We start from the raw sequence: 13,741 nt of genomic DNA on the forward strand, positions 1-13,741 counted from the left end.
AAAGATGTCAAAATCATGAAAAATATTATAGATTAAAAGATATACGCAATAGACACAAAAATGACAAAAGGAATAATGGACAATGAAAATGAGACGGAGGGAGTAAAAGGTAAAGGGAGGTGTCAGGTGTGGTCCAGGATATGAGAGGTTTCGGTTGTGGTCAGATAAAAAAAAAAGGATTTTGATTTTCGCACACCACTTTTTACTGAAATTTTAAAAAATCTTCCTCGACGATGCATTGGTGTTCCTTAAGGGAATGCCTCCTTGCTGAGGGGTGAGCAAGTCGTTTAGGCGTCGTGTGCCGGCCGGTGGTTCTCCAATGGCTATGGCACTTCTAAAAAAGACTTTTGTGGCTCTTGTTTGGGCTTCTAAGAAGTTGAGACACTACATGCTGGCTTATCCAGTGAAGTTGATTTCTCGAATGGATCCTCTTAAATATCTATTTGAGAAGCCAACGCTTACTGGTAAGTTAGCACGCTGGTTGGTCTTACTGGCGGAATTCGATCTCGAGTATGTCACAAGGAAATCCGTTAAAGGACGTGCGGTTGTAGAATTCTTGGCTGATCATCCCGTGGATGGACCGGAGGACTCGGACTTCGTATTCTCGGATGAGGAAGTGCTGACAGTTGTCGAAGACGTGTGGACTCTCTACTTTGATGGGGCTGCCAACCAAAAAGGGTATGGGATTGAAGTACTGTTAATCACGCCTGATGGCTCTCATATTCCACTTGCATTCAAACTCAATTTCGATGTTACAAACAATCAAGCCGAATACGAAGCCTGTATTGTTGGTATGGAAGCCGCTATCACCCTCGGTGTCGAGAGGCTCGAAGTCATTGGTGATTCTAACCTTGTCGTATCTCAAGCCAATGGGGACTGGAAAGTACGTGAGGAGGGCTAGGGATGGCAATTTGAACCGAACCGATGGGTACCCGAACCGATAACCGAAATTATCCCCGAACCATAACCGAAATTTTCCCAGTGGGTACGGGTATGGTTGGCACACAGGATAACCGAACAGGTTTCGGTTCGGTTCTGGTTCAGCTGATACCCGAACCGAACCGAACCCGAACCCGAACCCGAACCGAACCAATAAATTACAAAATTACCCCTGCCTATATATATAGGCCTACGTGAGTTAGGGTTTTCCAGCCCTATTTCCATTTCAAAAACAACGCCTCAGCCTCCACTGTGAGGTGATTCTCTCTCTCTCTCTCTCACAATCCCAACCCCAACCTCCTGTCATCGCCACTTTGATCGTACACCTCTTGCCGTCGATCATCATCACCGCTCTCGCCGAGTCGCCGTCGATCTTCATCACTCCTCTTGCGGTCGTCGGCGATCAAGGAGATCGAAGAGCTGCTGTTGCTAGCTGTAATGTAAAAGCTTTTGTTGGTGGCTACTATTGTTCTTTGCTGTGGTTGTGGTGATGAAGAATCATCTCGAGTTGTTTCTATACATGGTTGTATGATCTGTTTTAAATAATTACTCGGTATTCTCTCTCTTTACCAGATCTAAATTGAATTTGAGGCTATTGTTTGTTTTGCGATTGTTGTAATCCAACTTCTAAGGACTTTGATTTTCACTTAAATTTCCCAAATTTCTAATACTTAATTGCGTAATCTGGAATTGATGGGTTCGTGTAATCTGAAATTTATGGGTTCTCAATGGTCCCTCTCTCTGTGGTTGGTTCGGGTACCCAATCGGTTCGGGGATTACCCGAACCCTGTTTGGTTCGGTTATGGTTTATTTCTCCTCTCCCCGTTCGGGTATCGGGGCGGATATGGGTTGCATTTCGGTTTCGGGGATCGGGTACGGAATTCCCCATATCCGCCCCGAACGCCCCGAATGCCATCCCTAGATTGAAACCTTATCATCAAGACTTGGAAGATCTTATTCCTAGTTTTAACAAGGTTACATTTACTCACATTCCTCGCTTAAAGAATCAATTCGCCGATGCCTTGGCGACTTTGGCTTCCATGATCGAACTTCCTTTTGGTGTCAAACTCCGCCCTATTCTGATCGAACAGCGGGACTGCCCTGCCTATCAGTACGTCAACACCGTCAATGATGTCGATGACGGTCTACCCTGGTACCATGACATATGGAATTTCATAGAAAGTGAGGAGTATCCGGCTAAGGCCTCTGAAAAGGATTAGCTTGCATTGCGAAGATTGGCTGCCCAATACATCATCTGTGGAGGGAAGTTGTATAGGAGATCTCATTGTGGCATGCACAAGCTCTGTGTTAACGGTGCTAAGGCCACCAGAATAATGGAGGAGATTCATGAGGGAATTTGTGGACCCCATATGAGTGGTGTCATGCTCGCCAGGAAGATCCTCCGGCAGGGGTATTTTTCGTCCACTATGGAATCCGAGTGTGTGGATTATGTGCGACGCTGCCACAAGTGCCAGATTCACGCCAATCTCATGCATGTTCCTCCTTCCAATCTATTTGGTATGACTTCACCTTGGCCTTTCTCTGTGTGGGGTATTGACATTATCGGCATGATCAGACCTTCTGCTTCGAATGGTCACCGTTTCATCCTGGTGGCAATAGATTATTTCACCAAGTGGGTGGAAGATGAGTCTTACAAAACCGTAACTGCGGTTCAAATTGCTCACTTCATCAAGAAGAATATTATCTATCGATACGGTGTCCCACAGGCATTTGTGTCAGATAATGGGGTTCATTTCAAAGGCAGAGTTCTCGAGCTTTTCGAGGAATTCAACATTTAGATGCACCATTCAATAGTCTATCGCCCTCAGACTAATGGCGTGGTAGAAGCAGCAAACAAGAATGTCGAGACGATTATCAAGAAGTCGACTGAGTCCACTAGGGACTAGTACGAATAACTACCCCTAGCTCTTTGGGGGTATCGAACGTCGATTTGAAAGTCAACAGGGGCAACTCCTTATTCCCTAGTGTACGGGATGGAAGCAGTGCTCCCCATTGAGCTTGAGGTATCGTCTTTGAGGGTCATGACAGAATGTGAACTCATGGAATTCGAGTGGCTCAGTGGAAGATTCGTTGAACTCATGCTCTTTGATGAGAGGAGGCTCTGTGCTTTGTATCATGTTCAGGGATATCAGCGAAGGATTGCTCGGGCTTTCAATAAGAAGGTGAAGTCTCGAGACTTGGTCGAAGGGGATATGGTTACTAAGGAAATTTGGGCCCCTGTTTTTGATTCTCGTGATAAGTTCCGTCCGAAGCGCTCGGGACCTTACATCATCAAGATAATTCTGTCTGGAGGAGCAGCTCAGTTTATTGATCTGGACGGCAACGAGTTCAATACTTTGGTCAACCTGGATCAGCTCAAGCGTTACTACCCTTGAGAGAAGCTCACTGGGCCGAAAACCACAAGGGTGAGCGGTCGCAGGCAAAATTTAGAGTAAGCTTGCTAGACCGAAAACCTAACGAGGCGGTCTAGGCAAAAATAAATAAGCCAAAATCAAAAACTCGCTAGGCCAAAAACCCAAAGTGGCGGCATTAGGATAAATTTAGAGCGTAAAAGGAGAGCCAAAATACACGAGCAAACCTTAGCCTGAACTACGTTTTGACTTGATTCCCCAGAATGTGGGATACGCAGGCAGTCTCTCTTTGAGACTCGGTCATATTCAATCAACTTGATCCATGGTTGCTTGTTCCAGGGTACATCTCAAATGTCCGAAGTGGCGCAGTGCTCAACATTTGGGCCAAAAGGAGAAAGTTCTTAATCTTTCGATTTTATTCAAACTATTATTTCTATTATACAGGCTGAGCAAGTCTTAAAACAGATAAGCATAAACATAGAATAAAATGCTGGAGGCCTTAACAGGCTCACAATTTGTAGGGAGGTATTCCCGAGCAGATACATTTAGTTACCGAGCACGTGATGTTTGGGAACACGTGATGTTTGGGAACACGTGGTAAATACGACTGGACTTATCGCCGAGCAGTATGAAGAACAGCGATATGGAACAATGACATGTGAAGTCCTTGGTCCATGTAATCTGTTCGGCTGAATAAAGGCCAATGACATGACAAGTCACTGGTGTAAACTATCTGTTCGGCAGATAGGAGACATTTTGATTACGTTTGGACCAAGTTACATGTGAAGTCCCTGGTCCAAGTAGTCTGTTCGGCCATGAGACAGCCGAACAAAGAAGGAGCTCCAATCAAGAGTAGGAGCAGAGGGAATACTCTAGAAGATTCCAGAGTAGTCATGTCCCATAAAGGGATAAAGATCCCAAGAATATAGGATCTGAGAAAGATACCCAACGAGTATGGGATGTTCGGCTCTTAAAGGAAAAGAATCCTAAAAGGACTCTTTTCCATAAACTGATAAAGGAAATGAGACTCCTTGATATCCTGAGTTTCCTATACGAGTTAGGAATCCTATGGCAACAAGGATGCTTGGACAGCAAGCATCCATAAATCTATAAATATGAGGTAAACCTAGAGGTGAAAGGTACGCAGTACATTGCATTATTATTGTTTTCCTACTGATAATTAGGGTTAAGTTTTCTAGTACGTGATACTAACAAAGGCATCGGAGGGCCTTTGCCACGAGAGGCAAAGGTGCACTCACCCCCTGTCTATTTTGCAGATTAGGGTTCAGACGTCGAGCTAGGGTTCCGGTGAAGAGGCACGAATAAGCCGTTGCAATCCAGTTGATCCGAAGTATCAATTGTTTTCATCCCCCTACAATTAGCGCCGTCTGTGGGAAACGAAAGAATTCCCTTTTGAAATACGACCATGGTGGAAGTAACTCCAGCAACACCGCATGAACCAAAAGATGTGTTAGATGGAGGAAGGGACAAATCACTACCTGGGGCTCCGAGAAAGCCCCAGGGTGGGCACAGGAGGAACACGAGTAAGGACCGCCCCCTTACCGTGCATCATAACTCCAAAAATAGAGGAGATGGAGAGACGGCTTCGAGATCCACGAGAAGGAGTAAATCCCATCAAAGGGATGAATCGATCGCGCACTCCAGGAGTGTGCACCATAGCGACGACGTTCTTGATAGAAAGAGGCAAGAAGTCGAGGAGTATGCTCGTCTGATTAAAAAACGAGAGCATGAGATCAGAGAATTGGAAAAAATTAGGGAGCATCCGGAGGATTCTGGACTGTCTCGAAGAAATTCTAGAGGTAGTAGGTATGCTGTGGTACAATACAGAAAAGCTCCTTCACGAGGAAGAAGGAGCAGAAGCAGGAGCAGAAGTCCTGTTATAGGGCGTCATGAGGCTTCTCCACGAAAAATGGGAAGAAAAAGTAGAAGCCGAACACTAGAGAGAAGGACTTCCTCACGAAAAAGGAGGAGCAGAGACCGAAGTTCTACCCCCGAGGAAGAGGACACGAGAAAGCATCATCGAGACAGGTACGAGAGACCTGATGCTGATTGGGTCAAGGCTTCGGCCCACAAGTCAAAAGAGCAAGAGGATGGGACAGTAACTGCACGAGAAGCAGCGCGCAAGGCCCTGAGCAATATTGCAGCCTCCCCCTTTACAAAAAGGCTACAAGAAGCAAGATTGCCGAGCAGAGTGAAGCACGGAGCGTTCGTACTTTATGAGACAAATACGGATCCTGTGGCTCACATACAGCATTATCAACAGGCCATGTTTATGCATGAAGGGGATGATTCCATCTTGTGCAAGATGTTTCCCTCCAGTCTTGGCAAGGTGGCTTTATCCTAGTTTCATAAGTTGGCCCCACGATCCATACGAGGATGGAGGCAGTTGGCAGAGGAATTCACTGCTCGGTTCTTAACGAGCAGAAAGGCCCCAAAGACTTTTGAAAGTCTTTCCACCATGAAGCAGGAGGAAAACGAGCAGATCAGGGATTACACAAAGAAGTACTGGGAAACTTTCAACGAGATTGAAAGTTGCAGTGAGGAGTACGCGATTGCTACCTTCAAGACTGGTTTGCCTGTTCGGGGAGAGCTGCGCCGTTCATTGAATAAACATCCGGTAGCCACCTTGGCTAAATTGATGGAACGGATAGAGCAACACGCCAGAATGGAGGATGACATACTCCGTGAGGATGGCAGGACGGTTGCCGAACAGCCGAAGGCACCTGCCAAAAAAGTGGATAAGACAGAGCCCAAGACATACAAAGACAGAAGGGAGTATGGGCAAGCTAAGAAAGAGCCATACAAGGACAAGCAAGCTCCTGACCCCAAGTCCTTCTTTTCTATCACTACGGTTTGGAAGGAGCCAATATACAGGATTCTTTATCGAATAAAGAATCAGCCATATTTTAAATGGCCCCCAAGTCTAGGCGGAGACAAAGATGCAAAACGTGCTACGAATCAGCACTGCAGTTATCACAAAGATTGGGGCCATATGACCGAGGATTGTGAGGTATACAAGAGGCACCTTGATGATTTGGTCTCTCGGGGCTATCTCAAGGAGTTTATCCAGGAGGACCCTAAAGAGAAAGGGAAGGCTATGGAGCTGGGTTACGAGCAACACCCTAAAGGCGTGATCCATATGATACATGGGTTGGCTGCACCTTATACGAGGAGTGAGGTGAGGCTGTTGCAAAGACAGGTCAAACACGATCAGCACGTGATGCGATTGGGAAACAAGAGAGGGCGAGAGACTGATGTATGCAATGAGAGCTTGGCATTCAGTGATGATGACTTGGGGGAGGTCCAAATACCCCACAACGATGCATTGGTCGTAACCCTACGAGTTGGGGAATATGACATCGAGAGAATTCTAGTGGACTCGGGGAGTTGTACAGAGGTATTGTACTATGATGCATTCAAAATGCTGGGCCTGGCCCAATCAGATTTAGAACAGTCAACAACACCTCTTATTGGGTTCGGTGCAGGAGCAGTCTGGCCCCTTGGAAAGGTAACGTTACCTGTTCGGGCTGGATCAGTGGTGTTGAGAACAGACTTTTTGGTGGTCGATGTCCCATCTTCCTATAACGCGATTATAGGGAGAACGTGGTTGCACAAAATGAGAGCAGTCTCCTCGACTTATCACCAGATGGTGAAATTCCCAGGTTCAAATGGGATTGAAGTCCTTAAAGGCAACCAGAAGGTGGCACAACAATGTTTGATTTCTATCATCAAAACAGCTCCAAAGGCCCTCCATGTTCATACATTAGAAGTACCAGATCAACCAACCATCGAGGATGTTGGAAGAAGCCCGGCTGAAAAAGTGATTGAAGGATTGGAAAAGATTCAGATCAACGATACTGATCCTGAAAGATATTTTTTAATTGGGGAATCACTACCAGCAAACGAAAAGGCTGAGTCGATAAGATTTCTAAAGGAGTATATTGATGTTTTTGCATGTGTGCCAGAGGAAATGCCCAGAGTGGATGCAGATATGATCTGTCACCATTTAAACATTGACCCTCAGCACAAGCCGATCATTCAGAAAAAACGAAGGGCAGCCGTGCAGCATGTAGATGCAGTGATTGATGAGGTCGATCGATTACTGGAGGCCAAGGCAATACGTGAAGTCTATTACCCAGAGTGGTTATCCAACACTGTTGTGGTAAAGAAGAAGAATGGTAAGTGGCGTGTCTGCGTGGACTTCACAGACCTGAACGAAGCGTGTCCTAAGGACAGTTTTCCTTTGCCCAGGATTGACCAATTGGTTGATGCAACCTCTGGTTACGAGCGAATGAGTTTTCTCGATGCATATCGAGGATATCATCAGATTGCTATGTTTGAACCAGATCAAGAGAAGACTTCGTTCATCACACCACGAGGGTTATACTGTTACAGTGTCATGCCGTTTGGGCTGAGGAATGCTGGGGCTACATACCAAAGACTTGCAACCATTATGTTCAAGAAGCTCACTGGGAAGACTTTGGAAGTTTACATAGATGATATGGTGGTAAAGAGTAAAGAAAAAGGAGGGCATATTACTGATTTAAAAGAAGTCTTTGAAATTTTGAGGAAATACAAGTTGAAGCTCAACGCCTCGAAGTGTGCGTTTGGAGTTGGTTCAGGAAAGTTCCTGGGCCATTTGGTAATTATGAGGGGAATAGAGGCAAATCCCGAGCAGATCGATGCTTTGCAGAGATTACAGAGTCCCAAAACTACCAAGGAAGTCCAAAGGCTGACTGGGATGGCAGCAGCACTAAACAGATTCATCAGCAAGTCAAGTGACAAGTGCAGACCCTTTTTTCAGCTACTGAAAAAGAGGGAGGGATTTGAATGGGGAGCAGAATGTGAGCAAGCTTTCCAGGATCTGAAGAAGTACCTGGCCGAACCCCCACTGTTGTCAACTCCATAGCCCGGTGAGTCTTTAATTCTGTACTTAGCTGTTTCCGAGCACGCAGTAAGTGCAGTCTTGTTGAGGGATTTGGGGATCGAGCAAATCCCCATTTATTATGTTAGCAAGACATTGTTGGATGCAGAGACGAGATATCTGCCTTTAGAAAAACTTGTCCTGGCACTTAGGACAGCAACCAGGAAATTGCCACACTACTTCCAAAGCCATAAGGTTGTGGTTTATACTGAGTATTCATTGAAATCACTGCTTCAAAAGGCAGATTTCTCGGGAAGGATCTCGACGTGGTCCGTGGAGTTAAGTCAGTATGATCTCGAGTATCAGCCACGCACAGCAATTAAAGGCCAGGTGTTGGCTGATTTTGTGGCAGAGTTTTCCCCCACTGTTGCTCCCTTGCCTCCTACGAGAAAGGAACAGGCAGCTAAGACATCATCCTTGAAGGATCAACCCATAGCCGAACAGGATCCCAAAGAATGGAAGTTATTCGTTGATGGATCAACGTGTAATACTGGTTCTGGAATTGGAGTTGTCCTCTTTCCTCCTCAAGGAGTTCTGATTGAACTCTCTGTTCAGCTTGGATTCAGTGCATCGAATAATGTGGCTGAATATGAAGCACTCTTGGCAGGATTGAGAAGTGCGAAGACCCTTAAAGCAGAACGGGTCAGGGTGTATTGTGATTCCCAGCTCGTTGTGAATCAATTGTCCGGCGAGTACGAGACTCGGAATGAAAAGATGGTAGCCTACGTGCAGGCAGCAAAAGACTTGCTTGATACCTTCGAGAGGGTATATATTGAGCAAATAAGTTCTGGACAGAATGCTCATGCAGATTCTTTAGCTTGGTTGGCTGCAGCAGTACCAACAGAGTTCAAAAGAAGGGTGGCAGTAGAATACCTAAATGAGCCGAGCATTGGGAGGAGTGTAGACTTGGTCTTGGACGTGAACCAAGGACCAAGTTGGATGGACCCAATAATGGAGTTCTTACGAGACGAGATACTCCCTTCTGATAAAAAGGAGGCCCACAAGATAAGAGTCAAATCTGCTAGGTTTTGGCTGTCCCCGGAGGGTAAGTTGTATAGGAAATCCTTTATAGGTCCCTATTTGCTATGCGTACATCCTGAGATGGTACAGAAGTTCCTTCATGAGATCCACGAGGAAACATGTGGGAGCCATACTGGAGGGAGATCCATTGCCCACCGAGCAATTACTCAAGGCTACTGGTGGCCACACATGCAAGAAGATGCAAAGGTTTATGTAAAGATTTGTGAGAAGTGCCAAAAATTCTCACCAATGATTCGAACACCTGCCGAGGATCTGGTGCCTTTGACGAGTCCCTGGCCTTTTGCCCAATGGGGAATGGATATCGTGGGTCCATTGCATAAAGCAACTGGGAATCGAAAATTCCTGCTTGTAGCAACTGATTATTTTACGAAGTGGATTGAGGCAGAACCATTGGCCAAAATCACTGAACCTATGATAGAAAGGTTCGTGTGGAAAAGCATCATCACTCGCTTTGGGGTCCCTTATTCATTGATTACAGACAATGGATCCCAATTTCAGAAGAAATTCAAGGCTTTTTGTGCCCAGTATGGAATACGAAATTATTACTCCACTCCGGCCTACCCTTAGAGTAATGGGCGAGCAGAGGCATCCAATAAAACTATCCTAGATGGGATAAAGAAGAGGCTGGACAAAGCAAAGGAAAAATGGCCTGATGAGTTACCGTTAGTTTTGTGGGCTCACCGAACAACGCCCAGGAGGTCTACGGGAGAGCCCCCCTATTCGTTGGCATTTGGAACAGAGGCTGTCATACCTCTGGAAGTGGGTCTGCCGACCAACAGGACAGCTTTGGTTGAAAGTGGAGGCAATGACAGGGCCCTTGAAATCGAGCTTGATCTTGCCGAGGAGAAGAGAGAAAAGGCCTTAGTACATCTTGCTTCTTACCAAGAACAGCTGATGAAAAGCTACAACAAACATGTTCATCCTAGAGAATTTGGTGTTGGGGACCTTGTGCTACGAAAAGTGCTCGGCAACACCAAGGTGGCAAATGAAGGCAAGCTGGGGGCCAACTGGGAAGGCCCGTATAGAGTAACTGAGATTGTGGGCATAGGAGCCTATAGATTGGCAGATGTGGATGGTGATCCAATTCCGAGGCCTTGGAATATTCATAATTTACGAAAGTTCTTTGTTTAGAACTATTAAAATCTGTTTTGGATTTACACTACGTGATTGTGTGGGAATTACGAATATAATTCCTTTGTTCTAGTTTTGATTATTTTTGCAAAGGGTACGAGTAACGCCCTCTTGCGTTTTACAGGTTATGAATAAAATCACTTCTTTCAAATAACTGTTGTGGTATTTAAGTACGAACTACGAGTTTGGTTCTCCTTATTCGTATTGGGGAGCAGGGTATACCTTTTGAGTATGTGAAACTTAAAAGTTTTATACATTTTTAAGTACGTGACACTTAACGAATACAAGTACGAAACACTTGTATAGAATTTCAAGTATGTGAAACTTGGGTATACATTTGAACGAAAGTATGAAAACACTTGTATGTATTTTCTTAAGTACGTGATACTTAGCAAGTATGAAAACACTTGTATGTTTTCTTTTAAAAAATACAAGTACGAAATACTTGTATGGACGTTCAAAGTACGAGATACTTATATGGTATTTTAAGTACGTGATACTTGAGAAACTATATTGGCTTGACTTAAATGTAAGCCACATTTAGTTTAAGTACATGAAACTTATTTGAAACTTGAGGAAAACCTTTATGATCAAGTGTTTGTATGACAACACTTGAAAGACTTTTAAAACATTTATTTACGAGAAACTTAAAAAACTAACTAAGTACGTGAAACTCAGAAGAATTACAAAGTACGAAAAACACTTGTATGTTCTGTTGCAAATTATATGTTTTGCTCTTAAGTACGTGACTCTTAAGGAACAAATTGTATGTTTGTTATGGCTCTTAAAGTATGTGAAACTTGCATAACATAAGACAATCAACAGTACGAAATACTTGAGATTAAAACAGTGCATCCGAACAGATGCAACAAACAGAGGAGAGCCGAGCAAGTGCCACGAAGGGCCGAATACCTGTATTATCCAGAGTATTACCACAAGAAAGTACTGGTACCACGCAGGGTTTGAAAGCTACGGTCACGCAGGACCAGCTCAACTGTTCTAAAGAAAGTCTTTTTTTCAAACCTACCAAAGGTTTAGTCCAGGTTTTGGACATCTGAGTTTGCCCTGTCTGGTTCTTCAGCTGTGACATCTCCTTCAGTCGCATTTTCCTCCAAGTTAATAGGTTCAGGATTTGAATCCCGAACAGGAGACTGGACAGTCTGAGATCCAGAGGGAATATCTTCTTCCATTCCAGTAAATTCTTCAATTTGTTGTTCAAAGTCATCTTCCAGAGGAACTTCTTGCTCTTGGGAAGCTGCAGCACGGCTGCTCGGTAGTTCATTGTCAGTCCAGAGAGGAGAGTCCTCTGCAACGCCAACCTTCGTTAGACAAGTTTCCCAGCAAGCAATCCAAATCTGATCTTGGATAGCAGGAATCTGTTCTACATAGTTAGCAGTTGTGGTGTCGAATCCCTTCTGGTACCTTTCTTCATATGCAGCTTTCTTGGCATTGTCAATCTCTGATAAAGCCTGGTTGAGGTTCTCTTCGGCAACTTCAAGTTTTTCTTTAGTTTGGTTGAAATCAGATTTGGCTTTGTCTCTTTCTCTTTCCAACCTGGTGATTGTTCGGAGCAATCTGGTGTTATCGTTCATCAGCCTCACCCTCTCAGCATCTGCTTCTTGGTACTTCTTACCCAGAGTAACTATCTTTTGAATAAACTGACAAAAATATCAAATAGTCAGAAACAGGTGTAGCAATACAAGTTTGATAGCAAATATACGTATAGACCTTACAAAGAAAAATCAAGTAACAAATACCTTGATACCGCTGACAAGTCCAATAGAAACGAGCCGATCAGGTGCAGATGCATTTTCTTTTTGCATAGCTACTGGGAGCAGCAATCCTTGAGCTAAGGCAAGTGCGGTTTCAGATGAACCAGCACTATCCCCGACGTGAACGGGACGGTCCCCCCTAGTGAAAGGAGGAGTCCACGTCTGAGGGAGGACTTGAGTGGTTGGTGAGATGGGATGATGAGTTTTGGTATCTGCTTGTGTGGTAGTACCATCTTGATTATCTACCCTTGAGCGTTTGTCTTTATGAAGGTCAGCAGCCTCTGTAGTGGCGTCCACTTCTCGAGGAGAAGATGATGACCGTGCGGACCCCCCCTATTACGACGAGATCGTAGGGGAGGGGCCCCAGTTGAGGCCACCCGCCCAGTCCCACGTCCCCGAGAAGAGACGGTGACGAGGGAGCTGAGATTTAGGGGCTGGCGTGTCATAATGCTTGAGATAGGAGGAGATGCAGAATAACCTGAAGACGAGGATTGGCTAGTCACACAGATCGGAGCTGGCTGTTCGGGTAATGGTAGAGAGGAGGCCTGACTTCGTGAGGATCTTCGAACTCTCACTCGTGGTAATGGAATTCCTTCAGAGATTGGGATTTCACCCAATTGACCAGCTACAGTTACTCCTGCGTTAGCTCTTGTGCTCCTAGGCTGAGGAGCAGTTGATGTAGAGGCAGCACTGGTGCTAGGATGAGCAAGCCGCCTGTCAATGACACCTCTGTACGCGGGATCGTATCCCAGAAGCACGTCAGCGTCACGCCCCGACCAGCTGTTCGGGTACCAGGCACGCCTTTATATTTTAGGACTTTGTTAATGTCCTCTGTTCGGATGTTGCTTGGTGTACGTCTGGGACGATGATTAACGTTTTCAGCTGCAAAATTCAAATTGAAAAACCAAATTTAGTTCATGAGAAAGCTACGAGAAAGCAGTAAATGAAGAATTGTAAAAGAGGAAAATCAAGAGCATACGTGGATAGCCCCATATGTGGGGGCAATGGAGCCCCAGCACTTGGCCATCTTCCCCTAAAGGCTCGAATGCTTCAGTCACATAGAGGAAGTCGATCTCATGGTCACGAGCAGAATCTGGCAGATTGAGCACGAAGCGCTTCTCTGCCCTCCTAACTTTGAAGTAGTAAGTATTGTACTCAGGGTTTAGTACTATACTATACCACCACTGGATGTCCCAGATTCCTAAATTGGTCTCTAGAATCCCATTTAGGGCTATAGTCCCCATTATCAGTCTAAAAACGTTCGTAGAAACTTGCATGGGTGTAAGACGGTACCAGCTCAAAATCTGGCGAAGTAATGGATGAAGGGGGAAATGGACCCCGCCTTCGACAATGGACACGATTGGGATACACATTCTATCCCACGATCCAGCATCCCTATCCGCTCCTAATGGGGCGAGTTCAAGCCCTACGTTTTCAAGAATATTGTATTTTTCTCTAAATGCCGCCATGGCAGCAGGGGTATCACAAAGCTTCCTAAACTTACTGGGTCTAGGAGGGTTGTCATCCGCCATGAGTATATT

This window comes from Rhododendron vialii, chromosome 11a (genome assembly GCF_030253575.1).
Source record: "Rhododendron vialii isolate Sample 1 chromosome 11a, ASM3025357v1".
Classification (NCBI taxonomy): Eukaryota; Viridiplantae; Streptophyta; class Magnoliopsida; order Ericales; family Ericaceae; genus Rhododendron; species Rhododendron vialii.